This window comes from Eumetopias jubatus, unplaced genomic scaffold (genome assembly GCF_037043125.1).
Source record: "Eumetopias jubatus isolate StellerSeaLion01/CBP00866 unplaced genomic scaffold, mEumJub1_p1.0 scaffold_14, whole genome shotgun sequence".
Classification (NCBI taxonomy): domain Eukaryota; kingdom Metazoa; phylum Chordata; class Mammalia; order Carnivora; family Otariidae; genus Eumetopias; species Eumetopias jubatus.
This window is the reverse complement of record NW_028274820.1, coordinates 82,144,469-82,160,050: the sequence shown is the minus strand read 5'-3', so window position 1 is coordinate 82,160,050 and position 15,582 is coordinate 82,144,469. Positions and strand designations below refer to the sequence as shown.

Genomic DNA, 15,582 nt, shown 5'->3' with positions numbered 1-15,582 from the left:
ACTCTTTGTAAGAAAATGTTTGACAAGCTGTCAAAACTCTTTTGGAGAAAGAAATAGTGGATAGAGTTGCTCTAAGGAATACATGTCAATTCAGTTATCTTATTTCTAGGTCATATTTTCATGCTAGATGAGTAATCTTTGTGGATCTCATGCTAAATATCAGGTTAATGTAAAGTGAGTCAGATTGATTTTGAAGCACTGAGCTAATGTTAACATTCATGCCAAAATTTTATCACAGGGTAAGCTCGGTTTTACCAAGATTTAAAACAAACATTGATAATCTATAAATACAAGCTTATGGCTTGATCAAATAATACAACACAAACACTGTAGTTCAGAGGCTTATGTATCAAATGTCAAAAATTAGAATCTGAAGAGAAAAGCTGTCAGGGAAAAGGGAAAGAAGGGTAAATCTCTGAAAACAGACTAAAATTTGCAATCTGTCATCTGAGTAATGAGATCAAGAAAGAGTTGTATAGTTGATGTGTTGAGTGGAAGGTGATTTAAAAAAAAAACTATCACTCGCTAAAATATTTTTATGACTTGCCATTTCTCAAGGAATATCATACAACTACTTTAACTTTGGCATTCTAGGCACTCTGTGATCTCAATATCAAGTGACTGTCCTCGTTCCCTATAGTCCACACTAGAACTCTTACCTGACCTCTACATTTACCATCTATAAGCCTTCACTGCTAGTCTCTTGTCTGAATTCCTCTCTCTCTCTCTGCCTCTGACTGGTGAAATCTTACCTAACTTTTAAAGCTCTGTTCAAATACGCAAACCCCATATCTTCCAAGAAAACGCCTCTGATTTTCTGGTGGGAATTATGCTCTCTTGTATACATACAGATTTTGATTTGACTCTATAATTGATTCATCACATTCTGCCATAAATTATGGTTAATTTTATACATCTGTCTGTTCCCTATATATAGCCCTAAAGCACAGGAAATATACTAATCACTTTGTATCCCATTTATATTTGAAAGGTTTTGTGGAATTTTACTACAGTTGACTCTTGAAGAAGATGGGTTTGTACTGCATGTTTCCATTTATAGGTAGTTTTTTAAAATATAAATACAGTACAGTACTGTAAATGTATTTTCTCAATAACATTTCTTTTCTCTAGCTTATTTTATTGTAAGAATATAGTATGTAATACATATAACATTAAAAATATGTGTTAATCGACTATGTTATTAATAAGGCTTCCAGTTGGCAGCAGGCTATTAGTTTTGGGGGTATCAAGTTATACGGGGATTTTTGACTCCATGGGGGAGCGTCAGTACCACTAATACCCACATTGTTCAAGGGTCAACTGTAAGTGAATTAACTGGCAGATTAGGACATCACAGATAATGTTTCATTTAAATATCCTGTATAAAACAAAAACAAAACCCAAATCCTCAAAAGGTCTTTGCAGACCTTGATTTCCCATTTTATATAAATGGGGGGAAACATCCTCTGCGGTCTTTTGCCACGAGTCTCCTTTGCCATTTGAGCACCCAAGTATTATTCTATAGCAATGACATATCTTTGAAAAGTTCTCATACTTACCCTATTTATCTCCTGGTGCTTGACTATAGCTTGACATATTCATTTCTAATAGCACCACACATTCCCTCTCTTTTGGGATAACAACAGTCTCTGGGCAAAACATCACACTGACTGTACTCTGAAGGCTGAAAATGAAAGTTGGAGGCATGAGATGTTGACAATAATTTTTGTATACTTTTATATCTATGTGATGTTTCAGATGCTAGACTAAAATGAGGAATATTTCTTTACTGTGCAGTACCTGCAGGGAGTTCCACAATAATATTCTAAAGTTTCCTCTGTAGCGAAAAGGAAACGTGTCTTTGTGTTTACTGATTTAAAAGAAAAATATTATGTTGGAGTTACAGTCCAACATAAACTCAGACCTCACTAGAGCGCTCAGCAGTTAACATCTTCTAACTAAGCCTTATAATGTTAATATTTTATGAAGAGACTGGCTTAAGTGATCAATAGAAGAACTACCTCCTCCAGAAAATTGTGTCTTCGCCCTGCTCCGGCAACCCCGCGGTACTCAGCTCTTTGTTTTTAGATTGTAAGACCTCTATAGGCATCCAGGCAAGAAAGAGTTCCTTAAGACTGAAACTTGTATTAAAGAGGGCACGTTCTGCATGGAGCACTGGGTGTTATGCACAAACAATGAATCATGGAACACTACACCCAAAACTAATGATGTAATGTATGGTGATTAACATAACAATCAAATAATTAAAAAAAAAGACTGAAACTTGTCTTTGTGAGGCAAGAACAAAGGAAGTTGAAGGTTGGGGAAACAAACAGCCTTAACTTCAGAATTACTCCTTTTCTTTCTCTTTCCTCTGGCTCTGTGTCTCTGTTCTTGAGTTACACTGCCCTTGTTCCTTCAACTGATGAAGACTTCTGATCCATCAGTGTTGGAACCAACCCAAGCAGCCTACCTGCTGCTTCAATTTCTTCAGATCTCCCTGATGTTGATTAATACAGGAACCTTAGACCTGTGCTTTGTCCCTTTTATCTACTTACCTGGCCATTGGATACTTCCCTGGCTGGGACATAGCATTCTATCTGTGTTTGGCTTTCCTCATTACAGTTCCTCAAGGGGCTTCTCTACCCACTGCCTGAAGAGGTAATCACAAATAATAGTTTTCACCTTCTCAACTTTTCTCAAATACCAGTTGGCCATCAGCTTATTAAAAACATTGGATTTAAATTTTTATTGTGAACAAAGGATAAGGGAGAAGAATGGCACATTAGTTTTCCAGGGCTGCATAACAAATTACCACAAACTGAAGGATCTCAAAAAACAAATTTACCTTCCCACAGTTCTGGAGGCTAGAAGTCCAAAACCAGGGTATTGACAAGTTTGGTTACTACTGGGGACGACTGTGAGGGAGACACTCTGCTCCATGCTTCTCTCTTAGCTTTTGGTGATTGCTGACAATCCTAGTGACCCTGGTTTGTAGGGGCACCCACTCCAAGATATCTGCTTTATCTTTACATGGTGTTCTCTCTGTGTGTCTTTGTCTCTATGTCTCCTCTCTTCTTATAAGGACACTATCTATATTGGATTAAGAGCCCACCCTACTCTAGTATGACCACATCTTAACTATTTACATCTGCAACAACCCTCTATTCAAATGAAGTCACATTCTGAGATAGTGGAAATTAGAATTTCAACCTATCTCTTTGGAGAATGCAATTAAATCTATAACAAATGGTTATAGGCTGACTGGTCACATTCATTAGCAGAAATTTAGGACTATTTAAAATTATTAGAATTTCTGACTTTGGATAAATATACCCCTGACTCTACAGGTATGGTTTCTCTGCCAAACTCAGATACAGTTTCCTTTGAGAAGAAAACTTCTCAAAGTCTTTGTCTTATGCATATTAGTGGGATTTAGGGATTTTGTTGTTGTTTACTTTGTTTGCCATAACTGCAAATAGTTTCACATTTGTACTATAAACAGGCATACATTTCATTCAATAAATATTTACATCTCTATTCTTTATAAGATACTGTTTGGGGAGGAAGAGGGGTTTATAAAGATATGTAAGGGCAATTCATTCCTTCAGGGATGTTTTAATTCAGAAGACTACCTAAATTTTAATTTTGAATTAGACTATCTAAATTCTAAGGTACTTACTGTACTAATCTTCTTTAAAAAAAAAAGTACAAGCAAAGCATTATAGATTCCAATAAGGTGAAAATGACATCAGTTGAAGAAATGAGGGAAAGTTTCCCACTAGCACAGTTTTAAGTTTAGGTGTTAAAGGACAAGTCAGAAGAAAAGCAATGTATACTGGGTTCAGTGGAAATATGCATATCTTGCCCCCCCCCCAAATTCTGAACTTCTTTGATTCCATAACCATACAAGATGAAAATAGATTGATAATAGGCAACATTCCAGGCAGAAGAAAATCAAACTGTGAACAATGAAAGGATGGCAAGGAGAATACATCTCAGTGTGGTTGGATTAGAGCTAAGGGAACTAACCCGGAAATGAGACTGGAAAAGTGGGTCATAACACTCAACCTCCTGCTCTCAGGACCAATCTCAATCAGAAATAAGATATATATAAACATTTCCCAGCCAAAAACCTTGAGTTAAGTTTCAAATCACCTTTACTGCAAGTTCTGCCTGCTTCCTAAGCCCAGTCATATCATTTGTGTCTTGAGTTTGTAAAAATCTAAAAGAGCACTCTGGGGAATGGGTAGTACCTATGTATTGCTAGAGAAAATTTAAACTGTAGTATGTTTGCAGAGCAATCTTACAACATCTATTAGAAATGAAAATATATAAATTCTCTACCCAGGAATTCATTTCTTGAGAATCTATCCTAAAAGCATTAAAAAGCTAGTAGATAAAAATCTAGGTAGAAGGATATACGGTAGCATTGTTAATGGTGAAGAAAAAATTAAAAACAAAAAACCAACATGAATAACCACCATTAACGGAGGAATGAGAGGCGCCTGAGTGGTTCACTTGGTTAAGTGTCCAACACTTGATTTCAGCTCAGGTCATGATCCCAGGTTGTGAGATCAATCCCTGTGCTGGGCCCCGTGCTGGGTGTGGAGTCTGCTTGTCCTTCTCCCTCTGCCCCCTGCCTCTCAAAACAAACAAACAAAAAAACAGAGGAATGATTGAATGAAACTAAATTATTATTATTATTAATGACTTAATTTTGCATGTATTAAGCTGTTATTTAATCCATTTGAACTGATCTGATTTCACAATTCTGTTTGTGAAGGATTATTCTATTACTATAATCAATAGGGTTCTTTTCTCACTTTTCCTTTAGAAAAGTTGTTTAATCTCCAAAAGCTAGTGAAACAAAAGCAAAAATGAACTTTTGGGACTTCATCAAGATAAAAAGCTTCTGCAGGGCACCTGGGTGGCTCAGTTGGTTAAGCGACTGCCTTCGGCTCAGGTCATGATCCTGGAGTCTCGGGATTGAGTCCCACATCCGGCTTCCTGCTCAGCAGGGAGTCTGCCTCTCCCTCTGACCTTCCTCCTTCTCATGCTCTCTCTCTACCATTCTCTCTCTCTCTCTCTCAATAAATAAATAAAATCTTTAAAAAAAAGATAAAAATCTTCTGCACAGCAAAGCAAACATCAACAAAACAAAGAGGCAACCCACAGAATGGGAGAAGATATTTGCAAATGACTCTACAGATAAAGGGCTGGTATCTAAGATCTATAAAGAACTTCTCAAACTCAACACCCAAAAAACAAATAATCAAGTCAAAAAATGGGCAGAAGATATGAAAAGACACTTCTCTGAAGAAGACATAGAAATGGCTAACAGACACATAAAACAATGTTCATCATCATTAGCCATCAGGGAAATTCAAATCAAAACCACATTGAGATACCACCTTACACCAGTTAGAATGGCAAAAATGGACAGGGCAAGAAACAACAAATGTTGGAGAGGTTGTGGAGAAAGGGGAACCCTCTTACACTGCTGGTAGGAATGCAAGTTGGTACAGCCACTTTGGAAAATAGTATGGAGGTTCCTCAAAAATTTAAAAATAGAGCTACCCTATGACCCAGCAATTGCACTCCTGGGTATTTACCCCAAAGACACAGATGTAGTGAAAAGAAGGGCCGTATGCACCCCAATGTTCATAGCAGCAATGTCCGCAATAGCCAAACCGTGGAAAGAGCCGAGATGCCCTTCAACAGATGAATGGATAAAGAAGATGTGGTCCATATATACAATGGAATATTACTCAGCCATCAGAAAGGATGAATACCCAACTTTTACATCAACATGGATGGGACTGGAGGAGATTATGCTAAGTGAACTAAGTCAAGCAGAGAAAGTCAATTATCATAGGGTTTCACTTATCTGTGGAACGTAAGGAACAGCATGGAGGACACTAGGAGAAGGAAGGGAAAATGAAGGGGTTGGAATCGGAGGGGGAGATGGACCATGAGACACTATGGACTCCGAGAAACAAACTGAGGGTTCTAGAGGGGAGGGGGGTGGGGGATGGTTTAGCCCGGTGATGGGTATTAAGGAGGGCACGTACTGCATGGAGCACTGGGTGTTATACGAAAACAATGGATCATGGATCACCACATCAAAAACTAATGAAGTATCCTATGGTGACTAACATAACATAATAAAATTTTAAAAAAAAGAAAGAAAAGAAAAGTTGAGTCCATGTATTCCATTATTACTTCTGAGTATCTTGATTAAAGTCATGAAGACAATTCTTCTTCTGCTTTAAAAATTCATGTATTACAGAAGAAACAGGTCTTTATTATAGAAAATCTAGAAAACAAATAAGCAAAATAGGAAAATCTTACCCGTTGATAAATATTATATACCTTTCAGTATATATTGTCCCAGGATTTTTCCCTCTGAAAAATATTTTTCACTAAAATGATATCATACAAAATGAGATGTTGGGTGGTAAATTAGTTTCTTATTGCTGTTTTAACAAATTATCACAAACTTAGAGGCTTAAAACAAATTTACAATTTCATGGTTCTGAAAGTCAGAAACCTCAAATGGGTTTTGCTAAGCTGAAACCAAGTTGTCTGCTCCTCCTAGAGGCTCTGGGGAAGAATCCATTTCCTCATCTTTTCGAGACTGCCTTAGGTTTCCTAGGCTCATGTCTTCTTTCTCTATTTTCAAAGCCAGCAAACTAGCATCTTGGAATGTCTCTCTGACTCTGACCTCTGTTTTTTTTGTTTTGTTTTGTTTTTTTAATCATATCTCCTCCTTTCAATCTGATATTCCTACTTCCCACTGTGTTTACACTGGGCCCACCAAATAATCTCTACTCATTCCAAAGTCCCCTCTGCCATGTAGGGTAACATAGTCACAGGATTCTGGGATTATAATATGGATATCTCTGGGGGGAATTCTACCACAGATGGGTTCTCCAGAAGCAGATGCTGACACAGAGTTTTAGATGGAAGATGTTTTTCAGGACTTAATGTGAAAGGGAAGGGAAAAACAGGCTTGGGTGGAGGAAGAAATCAAACTTTGTCAGGTCTGAAAAATCTCAGCCAACCTAAGGAGGAGCTCTAGCGCCAAGTCTTACCTTTCAAAGTGGTTTATGTCAGGTCCAGATTGTTGAATCCTACCCCAACCTGCATCAAGTGCTGGGTGTGGGCTGCCTCAGGAAGGGAGTGAGGCCAGGCAAAGCAGCTCCCTGAAGCTGAGGCTGACCCAGAAGGAACTGACAGCCAGAAGCTGTCTGCCAACCACAGCCCTGTGGCTGAGCAAGAAATCTATCCTTGAAGGGGGCGGGGGCGGGGGGGTCTGCGGGGCATGTCCCGACATTATCTATGGATTACTCTTTTATAACTTAGTTTTTCATTTAATGTATTTTGAACATTTCCCAAAGACCTGCATATTTCTTAATGTCTAACACTTATGATATCTACAACAGATATTTCATAGTTGAACATTTGGGTTATGCTCACTGTTTTCATTCTTATGAATAATTATGCCATGAACCATGAACATTAGAAATATTTAGTAATATTCACCTTAGACTTGCTCTTTCCTACCTGCCCAAACTACTAATCACACTTTTTTTTTCCATTTCCCCTAACAATGAGGGCATATTGGAATGGGACATGGTAAATCATTCAAAGCCAAAACTCTGCAATTATCTTTCAAAAGTTATATTTTAGGACAGGATGCTGTACTTTTTGTGACACTAAGATCTAAAATGTTCCTTATGAATGTACTTTTACCCTAATGAATACTAAGATATAGGAAATCTTGTCAAAATTTGTAAAAGTTAAACATTAATTCTAAAAATACGAATCTATAGCAAATCTGAAATTCCTCCTTTATGGTCAACCTGCCTCTTTATCTTAGATGCCCTGGTCCTCCTCACCTCCCATTGACACTGTCCTGCCAATTCCATTGTCCTGGAGTTTACCTTTATTCCCAGGGAGACACAAAGGGCTGCTCCCCCAGTCCTTGAAATTTAAGCCTAGACCAGAGATAATACCTTGAAACCATGCAGACTAGGGAGATTTACACATTCCCCTTAATTAAGCCAATCCTGAGTGCATGTTTATGTCTACCAAGGAGAGCCAAAATTAGGTTAGGAGATAAACAAACCTCATTCCTCTCTGGACCAAAAAGTTAGTCATCTTAGGAGTCATGTCTGCTTATCTTGTTGGCAAATGTCTTTGTCCAGAAGCACTGAGAGAATTAGGACACATTTGGGCACAAATTTGTACCAAATAGGGAAAAATTTGATAATGTTTTCAAATATGAATCTCTTTTCACATAGACAAATACATAAATAATTCTGCCAGCGCTTGGAAGTAAAATTGCATTCACAAAAATAACTTTTTGCATCCTTAAAAACATCCTACTCATAATTGCTCAGTATAGAATGTTTATTTTGTGCCTGTTTCTTTCACTTCTAAAAGAACCAACTTTCAAAACTTAATTGGCTACTAAACTGTCATGTCATAGATAATACAGCCACATGTAATTTTTAAGTATCTTACATAGAAATATTTAGGGCAAATATTCATAATGTTAAATGCTTAGTGAACGTGTTATTAAAAATAATTTTAGGTTTGTATTTAAAAAATGTCATGTGCCTATACTGTCCTCCCTTTGCTTAGAAAATTAAAATGAAATATCCCTGAAGACACATACAAAGTTATATAACAAAAACTCCTTGTTTATGAAATAGTTCATTAGCAAAGTGTGTGCAATTTTTTTTGCTAGAATTTATCAGCAAACTCATATTTATATGTCCATGTATGTGCACAGAATTTTTTATCTTCCAAGATAAGGAATATTACACCTGAATATAGAGCAGTCACTATGACAAATTATTGATGAAAATAAACAATAAGCTATTGTTCAGTTTTATGGAAAAGCATTGGGTGGAAATGAAATTAACTGGAGTAAACATGATCTGACAGTTGGATGATAGTGCTGAACCAATTAGTGTAACACTAAATGAAAAGAAGGCATATTTGGGTGCCAAACCAAGATATCTCATTTTAAACAGACTCTTCTGCTTTCTTTTGAGTATGTGAAGGAAATGACAATCTCTGAATGAATTTCTCACCTACCTTATAAGTTAAGGCATTAGCAGTGAAAATAGTAGAAAAGGATCACAGGCATCAGTGAGACTGTGGATCATTTAGCGTTTCTATTTAAGTTGTGTTTTTTTCTGATTGTAAGGCCATTTTAAAAAACTGTTAAGACAGTAATACCTTGAAACATAATAATTGTGTAGTTATTGTAATAACCTGCTACAGTCTTCCATGAAAGCAACTGTTATCACTGGAATTTACTCAATGTAGGGCCAAGGTAAACACAAGCGGAGTAGAGGTGAAAGATGATCATTCTCTTCAGATCTTGGTTCTAAAGTAGACATTAATGGCGGGAGGAATATAAGTCCCCATATACTGTGTACTGTAACCCCCCATTTTTTAGTTGTTGGAACACATCATAAATGTCTTGGGGGACAGAGGGCTGATAGCAAGGAAGCACAGACCTACAGTGATAGAGCATTTCTAGTGGTAAATGTTGCTTTGGCTCATCAGTCCTACAGTTCATTATATAGCCAGGAATTGGTCCCCAAGTTCGTAACAGTATCACTTGGTGCCAAAAGGTTGGCGGGTTTCTAAAAACTCTGGACTTTCATCTGAGCCTGACTCACTCCCATGTTTGTATCTAATAAGGTAGAATTTTAGTTCTTTCATCCCTGTTAATGGCAAAATATCCGGACCTTCTCTTCTTGCTCTTTTCTTTTTTCTACATTACTCCACTCCTCAGGTCTATTCTTAATTTTATTTGGCTCTTCCTGCTCCTACATGTATTGCCCTGGAAGTTACAGAAGATAATGGCTTTCTGGCTTGGTATTCATCTCCTGTTCTCCGACTCCCTTTACTTCTGGCCATGCCAGGGAAAGAATAGGAATCAGAATCATGGAAAGTTTGCAAGCAAGAAAAGGGTGTTAAATAACAGTCTGGCAAGGCAATACAGAGAGAAAAAAGATATGAAGTCAAAAGAGTGAAAGATTAAAGACAAATTAGAATGTGGTAGATGTAAAGTTAGGATTTATTCTTTAAGACAGTTACCAAGAAAAAGCAAGGATGTTGGTGACCACTTATGTGAAATGCCAACTTCATGTTGTAGAAAGGAGCCAGACAGCTTAAAAGGAGCTGTCCCTTGAAATGCCCTTGTTTACCCCCATCCCATCTGCCCATCCCTCAGCTTCCTCCAGTGGCCTCTCCCATATCACCTACTTATTCCTTTGATAACATTTGCTGCCATCCAAAATTAATGTATTTTATTTATTTGCAAATATGTTTATTGTCTCTCCTTCCTAATAGAGTGTATGCTATGTGATGTTAGGAGCCTCTCTATCTTGTTTACAACTATAGCCAGAACTCATTAAGGAGGGCATGTGTTGTGATGAGCACTGGGTGTTAAATGTAAGTGATAAAACACTAAATTTGGGGTGCCGGAGGGGCTTAGTCGGTTAAGCATCTGCCTTCGGTTCAGGTCATGATCTCAGGGTCCTGGGATCAAGTCCCACACTGGGCTCCCTGCTCAGCAGGGAGTCTGCTTCTCCCTTTCACTCTCCCTCTCTCAAATAAATAAATAAAATCTTTAAAAAAAAATCACTAAATTCTACTCCTGAAACCAATACTATACTATATGTTCACTAACTTGAATTGAAATAAAATCTTGGAAGAAAAACCAACAAACAAACAATGATAGCCAGCACTAAGCACAATGCCTGGCACAGAACTGATGCTTAATAATTTTGATAAATGCATGCACAAATGGATGAATGAATGAATTCAAGATCCAGGTCAAGCATCATATCCTTTGTGAATTTTTTGCTACAGACCTTAGTAATTTCTTTGTTATAATGATGGCACTTCCTATATACAGTTGTATTCTACTTTAATAAACTCATTTGTTTACTTTTGATATCTAATAAAATATGAGTCCCCTAAAGACTGGGGGGAACTTCCAATTCCTATTCCTATTGGAACTCCTGACCTATTGGAACTTCCAACCAGTTAGGATATAGTTTTGTAAGCAGATGAACACTTTTGAGAAAATATTATTAGGTTTCCAGAGCCATAATGACCACATGAGAAAATTTAAATTCGTAAGTTATCAGATGTGGAAAATATGTTTTTTTTATAATTCACATAGTAGAGAGGTTTATATTATTTGCTTATGGAAATGTATCATACTCTAACTATACGTTTTCTCCTTGCCTGTAAATTCTGGTCAATTTTATCTGCTTCCTTGGCAAAAAAAAAAAAAAAAAGCTATTCAATATAAGTGAATGCAAGGCTAAGAAACATTTCTGATGTGTTCTTTTTAAGAACTGGTTACTAGCCTTATACTTCCTTCACCGTCTTCAAGTTATTAGATGCTATGGTGCTTGAAAATAATTGTGAGTTTCTTGAGCATACTTAACAAAAATTCCAGGAATACCAGAGACTTCTTGACAACAGATGTTTAAAGGAAAAGTCATTTCCACTGCTTTGCAAACTTTGCACTTAATAAGATGCCCTACATTTAATCAAATCAAAGAGATAGGCTACAAAAATGTGGACTTGTTTTTTTAACAACAGAAATAGAGGACTCAGATTAAGGAAAACTGTTAATATTTTTCTCCATTATGGATATTAACTTTTGGTCTTTTTGCCTGAACATTTAGATGAATTTTCAATAAAAGATATAAGATGTATGTGCTTTGGCTTTCTTAAAAGAAATATGATATTATTGAGCAACCAAGTATCCCAGGTGCCCAAAGAGTTTCCTGGGATACAGGACTTTCAGTGCTAAAATCAGGCAAACCAGGATGGTTGTTCACCCTAGACTGATACAACACTTTTTTTTCTTTTTTAACTTAAATAATATACTTGAGTTTCTAGAATTTTACAAGAATGCATCTCTAAAGTATAGTTAAAGAGAGAAAGGTAACTCATTTTTGTTTGAAAGGTTGATACTTTTATGTTTCATTTTTATCCCAAGATGATGATGATTATTTATTTATAATAGTTATAAGGGTACATGGCACTTACAAACACATAAAAGACAAAGTTCCTGTGAGGTTTCCCATCTAACTCGATATACAATATGTCATGTAAGAGCAAAAGGGGAGACAGAAAAAGGTTGGAAAAAAATTTAAAAAAAATCAATACTAGAAGGCTTAGTGAAAGAAATGTGTTCTAAGCTTTCAAGGAGAGATGTTAAGGAATAAAAGGAAGTTTGTTCAAGTAGGACTAATCTAGTTTTAAACCTTTTGAGAATTATACATGCATAAGTAACAGGAAAATGGGTTTTTCTTTTCTTATTATATTGTCTTAGTGAAGTTTTTTTAAAGTTATCATTTTACAATGACCCTCTTTAACCTTACTACTGTTTTCTGCCTTAAACTGTTTTCCCTGGAAGTTGTACAGCTACACCAGCTTCTTATGGTTAATATTTGTCAGGTATATAATTTTTATTCCTCTTACTTTTAAATTTACCATGTTACTTTGTTTAAGATGTACCTTTTAAAATAGCATATAGCTGCGGTGCCTGGGTGGCTCAGTTGGTTAAGTATCCAACTCTTGGTTTCAGCTCAGGGTTGTGAGATTGAGTCCCATGTCAGGCTTGATGCTGGGTGTGGAGCCCGCTTAAGAGTCTCTCTTCCTCTCCCTTTGCTCCCCCCCTCAAAAAAAATAGCAGATAGCTGGAAATTTGGAATCCAGTCATTAAATTTTCACCTTTTAATTGTCAAGTTTATTACATTTTCCTTTATTGTGTTTCTTTGTATTTTATTTCTGCCAACTTACTTTGTATTTTGTATTTTGATGTTCTTTTTTTCTTTCTTTATTGTCTCCAGCTGCACTGACCAACTGTCTTTATTCCATTTTTTTCCCTCTAAACTATTGGAAGTTATACATTATTTTTCTGTTATTTTAGTGGTTCCCCTTAAGTTTCTAGTATGTGTAACCTAACCTGACAAAGTCTAACATTAATCAATATCCTTACACTCCCCACCCATGATATAAGTAACTTCTAACTCCTTCCCTGGAATTTATGTCTAATATTTTCATTGTCTTTTTTTTTAAAGATTTTATTTATTTATTCAACAAAGAGAGCGAGAGAGCACAAGCAGGGGGAGCAGCAGAGGCAGAGGGAGAAGCAGGCTTCCTGCTGAGCAGGGAGCCCGATGAGGGGCTCCATCCCAGGACCGGGGACCATGACCTGAGCCGAAGGCAGACGCTCAACAACTGAGCCACCCAGGCGCCCCTTGTCTGATTTTTAAACCACACACGATTAGTCATTATTTTTACAGTAATTTTCTTTTAGGTTTACCTCATATTTATCAATATCCATTCTTATCATCCATTTATGAATCCTGCTCCTACCTTCTGGGTACAATTTTCTTCTTCCCACAGTAAATTACTAAGTGGTACTTTAAGGGATGGAAGGTCTCTAGTGACTAAAAACAAAAATCCAGCAAGTGAAAAGTCCTCTATCTAAAAATATCTCCACCTTCCACCAACTCTTGAAGAACTATTTGGTGGGGTACAGAACTCTAAACTGGTACTTATTTCCTCCAAGCCTTGTGAGACTATTATTTATTCTTTATTTTCTAAGCTTTCTTACTGTTTTTGAGATATCTGCTGCGGTCCAAATGTTATTTCTGTGCAGTTAGTCTCTTCCTCTTCCTCACCTTTTCTTTCCTGGTAATCTTCTTTCTCCTGATTGTCTTTATTTTTTTGTTGCCACTGGTGTCCAGTAGTTTCAACTGGATATTACTGGTATAACTTTATTTGTATTTATCCTGGTTAGAAATCATTTTGCTTCTGGAATCTTATTTTTCCTCAACCTGGAAAAACTTTTAACCATTATCATTTCAAATATTGCCCCTCTCTTATTCTACTTCTTTAACTTACATTGATATATATGTTGGATTTTCTATTCTGTCTTCTACATGTCTTAGTCTCTCTTTCATTTGCTTAATCTTTTATCTCTGGGCTACATGCTGAGAAATTTTACCAGCCAATCATTCAACATTTTCTCTTCAGCTTTATTTCATCTACTGTTTGACCTGCTCATTGTTCATCTTTATTTCAAGAATCCTTAAAATTGGTTAATTTTTAGAAGGTTTAAGTGATGATTTTTCAAATCAGTCTGCCTTTTTTTTCCTAGTGTCTAATTCTTTTCTTATGGTTTCCATTCATATATGGCTTTATATTAAATAAAATTTTATTTTCTGTCTCAAATTGTTTTATTATTCTTTTATATATTTCAAATATATTTCTTATATTTGCTGGGTCTGAGGTAAATCATTTCCTTGTGACTTTTAAAATATTTGATTGTGATCTTATCTTGCAAATCAACTATTTACTCCATAGGCATTTTGTGCAGCATAGATTATAAAAATATCTATTCAAAGTAGTTTTACATTTACTTTTTCCAAGTGTGTCAGGAGAAATGCTCACCCAGGAATCATTTTTTAAGCATCTTTATTGAGATATAGTTCACATACCATAAAATTCATGAGTTTAAAGCACACAATTCAATGACTTCAGTATATTCACAGAATTCTGCAACCATCATCACAATCTAAGTTTAGAAAAAGTTATCACTCCATAAAGAAAGACTGTACCCATTAGAAGTTGCTCATCTCTTCCCCTTCTCCAAGCAACTGCTAATATACTGTCTGTCCTAAGGATTTGCCTATTCTGGAATTTTTTTATATAAACAGAATCACGTAATATGTGGTGTTTTGACTTCTTTCATTGAGCATATTTTCAAAGTACATCTATGTTGTATCATGTACCAATACTTTTTTCTTTTTCCTGACAAATAGTATCCCATAGTATAGTTATACTGCATTTTGATTATTCTTTCATTAGTTGATGGACATCTGGGTGGTTTTCACTTTTTGATTATAAATAATGATTTTATGAATATTCATGTATAAGTTTTAGCACGGATGTATGTTTTCATTTTTCTTTGAGTATAAACTCAGGAGTGGAATTACTACACCATATGGTAACTCTATGTTTAGCATGTTAAGGAATTGCCAAACTGTTTTCTGTCATGTTTATAGCATTGTACGTGCCCACCAGCAGTGTTTGAGGGTTCTGATTTCTCTACATCCTCATAAACATTTGTTATAATCTATTGTTTTTATTATAAGCCATCTAGTGCGTATGAAGTGGTATCTCATTATAATTTTGATTTGCATTTCCCTAATGGGCTAATGATGTTGAGCATCTTTTTATGTGCCTATTGGAATTTTGTATATATTTTCTGGAGATGTGTCTATTCAGATTTTTCCCATTTTATTAAATGTGTTGTCTTTTTCTTATTGAGTTATAAGTGTTCATATATTCTGGATACTAGTTCCTAATCAGATAAATGATTTGCAAATGTTTTCTCCCATTCAGTAGGTTGTCCTTTCACTTTCTTGATGGTTTTACTTTCAGCAAAAGCAATTGAATTTTGATGTAGTCCAGTGTAGTCTAATTTTTTTCCTTTTTGTCCACATTGCTTTTGGTGTC

At 36.0% G+C, this 15,582-nt stretch overlaps 1 long non-coding RNA gene across 1 annotated transcript in view; it reads right to left on the bottom strand.

Annotated features, from left to right (window-relative positions):
• Window positions 1-15,582, bottom strand: part of LOC114210658 (uncharacterized) — a 29,632-nt gene that overhangs the window by 656 nt on the left and 13,394 nt on the right. Inside the window, exon 2 of the long non-coding RNA XR_003609554.2 lies at window positions 1,560-1,684. This is a non-coding gene — a long non-coding RNA (uncharacterized LOC114210658). The remainder of the gene's footprint in view (window positions 1-1,559; window positions 1,685-15,582) is intronic.